The sequence below is a fragment of the Palaemon carinicauda genome, chromosome 9, assembly GCF_036898095.1.
Source record: "Palaemon carinicauda isolate YSFRI2023 chromosome 9, ASM3689809v2, whole genome shotgun sequence".
NCBI lineage: Eukaryota > Metazoa > Arthropoda > Malacostraca > Decapoda > Palaemonidae > Palaemon > Palaemon carinicauda.
The window spans coordinates 160,996,424-161,001,423 of record NC_090733.1 but is presented as its reverse complement, the minus strand read 5'-3'; the positions used below and the strand labels follow the sequence as shown (position 1 = coordinate 161,001,423).

At 33.9% G+C, this 5,000-nt stretch overlaps 1 protein-coding gene and 3 non-coding genes across 4 annotated transcripts in view; 1 reads left to right on the top strand and 3 right to left on the bottom strand.

Annotated features, from left to right (window-relative positions):
* The window catches only part of melt (melted), a 137,912-nt gene that overhangs the window by 111,293 nt on the left and 21,619 nt on the right, over positions 1-5,000 (bottom strand). The gene's annotated exons all lie outside the window — the stretch shown is intronic.
* On the bottom strand, positions 2,483-2,574 carry TRNAY-GUA (transfer RNA tyrosine (anticodon GUA)). Its single transcript is given in 2 exon segments — positions 2,483-2,518; positions 2,538-2,574. It is a non-coding gene; the product is annotated as a tRNA-Tyr (tRNA).
* Positions 3,279-3,350, bottom strand: TRNAE-UUC (transfer RNA glutamic acid (anticodon UUC)). The gene has a single exon. It is a non-coding gene; the product is annotated as a tRNA-Glu (tRNA).
* On the top strand, positions 3,627-3,698 carry TRNAE-UUC (transfer RNA glutamic acid (anticodon UUC)). The gene has a single exon. It is a non-coding gene; the product is annotated as a tRNA-Glu (tRNA).

The window sequence follows — 5,000 nt, the reverse complement described above, 5'->3', positions numbered from 1 at the left end:
TAATAATAATAATAATAATAATAATAATAATAATAATACTGACGATATTGTGCACGGTGAGGCTAGGGACGGGTGACCATTCAGCTCAAAAGTTGCAAGATTATGTTGAATATTTAAATAAAAGTATAATAACAAGATGAAATACTGTTGTGTTTAATTACTATCCAGTGTTTTGTGAATATCCGGCGAATTACCACTACAATTTTCTGGAATTCATTTGTTTGCCCAATCTGAGTTTTCTGTAATTTTTATCTTATTTATGAATTGACATAAGGGAAATCGTCATGTGTTTACTACTTGATTGTAATCAGAGTATTATGTTTCAGTATTGAGCATGATTACAGGAGACTTTGATAGGAAATAATTACTGCATTTGCATTGTAAATTGCACTGTGACTGAAACACTTTTAGATTTCTAACACCTGATTTTTGCGTCTGAAATAACTGCGTAATCTGGATCCTTCGTTATTTCAACAATGAGAATATTGTGATATTTCAAATATACTGAATTTCTTGTACTTGTTTTTTCAATATTGTTCCAAAAAGGGGTGGCTACACGGAGCAAAGTACGCAAGGTCCCTGGCACACAATATCTTAATCATTGACGTATTCTGCGAAACTTTCCATTGCATTAGTCTCTCCATACAACTGCACAACCAGGAATTTGTTCACCACTATTCGCTATGATGATCGTATATGTTCAATGCTATTTTATCCATCCAGCATTTTCGTTAAGCCTTTTTCTTGTTTTCCATTCCTCACACATGATCAAACCACCCCACCCCAGAATCTAATCCATCCAGTTTTCCTTGTTGATTTGCGTGCCACATTTTCTATCTTCACGTCACGCCTTTCTTGGTTCCATTTTATTTCGGTTCCTGCTTCTTAACTCCTCACTCCGCTAAATAATTTTATGATTATTCCATCAACTAATATATAGGTGCAAAGCATCTAAGTTTATACTAAGTATTGTAATTGAGCTTTTTTCCTGTGACAACAAACAACGGTTTTAATCTAAGTTTTAATTCTACCCCTTTCTACCTTGAGTTTGTCAGACAGGGACTTACGGTCTATTAAATTCCTTATTCCTGATCTAGATATTAATCTCCGGCACCGTCGTTCAAGTACGTTATGCATGTTGCATAAGATTTTCCATAATTCTGACCATCCTATACATTCAGATATTCCCGGACAGTACCATCCTGTTCGTAATACTAGGTATGCAGTTAATTACGATAGTCGGGACTTCTCCATCATGAGGCTCAATACTACATAGTATTCTAGTTTCATTCCAAATGTGACCAGATTGTGGAATGATCTTAATCGGGTAGTTAAATCGGTATAGAACTTCAAATGTTCAACCTTGCAGCAAATGTTTTTCATGTTGAACAGGCTGACGTAAGTCTTTTTATGGTTTATATATGAAAGATGTTTAAATGTTGCTACTATTTTTGAAATATTGTATTTCAATTTTTCATTACATCTCATATAGTTTATCTATTTCTTTATTTTTCTTTTCGCACTGGGCTATTTTTTCCTGATAGAGCTCTTGGGCTTATAGCATCCTACTTTCCCAACTAGGGTTGTAGTTTAACTACTACTACTACTACTACTACTACTACTACTACTACTACTACTACTACTACTACTACTACTAATAATAATAATAATAATAATAATAATAATAATAATAATAATAATAATAATAATAATAATAATACCTTACCAGTTTTAGCAACCTATTTTACATTTTTTTCTAAATTCATGACCCGACTTATTTCTACTACCAGCTCTCCACAATGATTTTTCAACTTCCACTCATATCTTGTTCGCTAAACTTTCTTAACTTTGGACACGAAAATAATTCTGTATCTTCTTTGCACAGGTCACAAACATTATTTATTTCTTTCCTCCTGAAATTTGCTTTTAATTCTAAGTATGTTTAATCTTGCTGTCATTATCAGCATTGTCTCATCCATATTAATTTCTCTAATAAAAGACTAGGATATTCAATTCCATCTCAATCTTTTTCATCCTTCTTTTCTTCAATTGTTTTCTCTCTCTTTTCCATAATTCTTTTTTTTTTAATTTATTTTTTCACGGTCTTTTCCACCCCCTTTATTTCTATATTAGTTTTATATTTCCGTAGGAAATCTATTGCAAAGTTAAATATAATATGCTTACCGCCTCTTGAAGCTTCAAAATAAACATACAAATTTACAAATGTACTTCAGCACCTTTAAAAGAGCGCTATGTACACACGCTAAAAATAAGTTAATTAATTACATTAACTATATACCGCGACTTGATAAAATCAACTGTAACTTACAAATGTACTTTAGTACAGGACCTATACAGTCACTGTATGGGTCCAGGCACCGGTAAGAGAGCGGTATGTACACATGCAAAATGTTAGTCTATTAATTACATTGACTCTTACCTGGATTTTACATAAGTACTGTAATCAAGGGGAAAATTTTTTTCCTTCGAACCGGATTCGAACCAGTGACCTATGGATGTCTGTTTAGGGGAACCAACTACAGTCCACCGCTCTACCAACTGAGCTATCGAAGGCGACCAAGATCCTTGACCCAGAGCAATAGGGTCTGTTGCAAATAATATTAATCTGAGAGGATTATCAAGTAAATTATTATTTTGGAATTCCATATTTACGGATTTTTCTTTACTTGGATATAATAACAAGATGTGATATATAGCCAACTATGTAATATTGAAAACCACATTTCTCGAAGTTTTATCCTATGGTATAAACATGACAAAAAAAACTGACCTAATTTGGATTAAGAACATGATTATTTTGGAATTGCATATTTAAGGATTTTTCTTTACTTGGATATAATAACAAGATGTGATATATCGTTAACTATGAAATAATGAAAACCACATTTCTCGAAGTTTTATCCTATGGTATAAACATGACCAAAAAAACTGACCTAATTTGGATTAAGAACATGATTATTTTGGAATTACATATTCACGGATCTTTCTTTACACGGTTATTATAACAAGATGTGATATATCGCCAACTATGATATAATGAAAACCACATTTTATCCTATGGTATAAACATAATATGACAAAAAAACACTTACCTAATTTCCAAAATACTAAACAAATCTATATACTGTGGTACTGATATGTCCAAGAATAATGGGAGTATAATTAAATTCCCCTAAGAGCTCATCATCATCACTAAACAAACGACAAAAGCGTATTCTGTGACATTGATTCAATTTTGCTGTTGATAATAAAATTCCTTCCCATGCCGGGAATCGAACCCGGGCCTCCTGGGTGAAAGCCAGGTATCCTAGCCACTAGACCACATGGGACATGAAGGAGGAAGAGATATCCTAAAATTTTATTGTATTTTTATTGCCTTTGTTTTATAAAATTCCTAAGATTATTTTCAAGCAGTCCATGATGATTTCAAGTTCAGTAAGACGGTGGTAAAGAATGGTAATTAATAAAATTTACCCACATTAATTACAAAGATAAGAATGCATGGATTTCATATGGCCAGAAACTGAAATCTGTAACATTGTTACAATGGGGAATAATGTGAATTAATGATTTTTTAAAATTAATTCTGATTACAATGAACTAAGTCCCATGTGGTCTAGTGGCTAGGATACCTGGCTTTCACCCAGGAGGCCCGGGTTCGATTCCCGGCATGGGAAGCTGTTTTATCTAAATTCAGAGATTTTACACAGATTTACTTCTTTTCTTGCTCCTAAGTAAAAACTAACATTTCCTTCTCGTACATTATTCTCTGGACCGCATAATGATTAAACAGTATGTAATAATAGTAAGGAATTTTCCTAGTAGGTCCAGGCAACATGTAACACCAATAAATATTATTCATTTTGGTTGACTATAATGACTGTAAACATGGGCCTTCTACTACATGTATGTAAACACCATGTTGTACAGTACTTATAGCAATGTAGAACTCATCTTGCTCCATAGAATCGTACCAAACTCCCGGTAACTAACTATATCTATACATCTACAACTAAAGAACATTCCATATAATATAGTGATGGGCAATGCAGGAGACACACAAGTTATGAGTGATATGGAAGGCGAGAATCGAGAAAGAGTATGTCAGAGTCAATACATATCTGTATTGACTCTGGGGTATTCTACATGATTCTATAGACCTTGGGGAGATCGAAGTAGGGGTTGTTATGGAATGGAAAAATTGCCAGAGTTTCCTTCGAATGCGTCAACATGACTAGTCGGCTTAGTGTTATTAGTCACGAGTAAATTTATAACATAACACATTTAGCATTATGGTATCATCATCATCATCTTCATCTCCTCCTACGCCTATTGACACAAAGGCCCTCGGTTAGATTCCACCAGTCGTCTCTATCTTGAGCTTTTAATTCAACACTTCTCCATTCATCATCATCATCTACTATCGGTCAAAAATTAGCTCGGGATGTTAGATGTAGTACAGTGAAAAAATCCTACTGATCCAACAATTCGTTTAGGAGACATTTGTGTTAAACGGATTTTGTCTGCCTCCGAAATGTTTAGTAAAAGGCAGCAAAGGAAAATTAGGGGACAAAGGAAAGCTGCGAAGAGAAATCTTATTTCACTCTTAACCCTGGAGTGCTACCTGGGGTACAGATGTACCCCACCATCGGGAAATAGTCTTGTATCTCTCTACCAGTTGGTGGTATAAGCAAATAACTTTTTTCTAGTTCCCTTTCCTAGACACCTCCAACTGTTGCAAGCTTGACTGAGTTTACATTGCTGCTACTTCCAATCAAGATACAGTACATGGGGTACATTACATTCTTTTTACTATCGAATCTTTTGTAAATTCCATTCTCGTAAAAAAAAACAGGAATATTTCCTATTCAGCTATTTCTGTAATGATGAATTTAAACCTTTATATTAGTAATTTTTTTTCGGGGTAACCGATAGAAATGCTTCGGTTTCAAAATAAATAGCCCCAACTGGATTTTAAC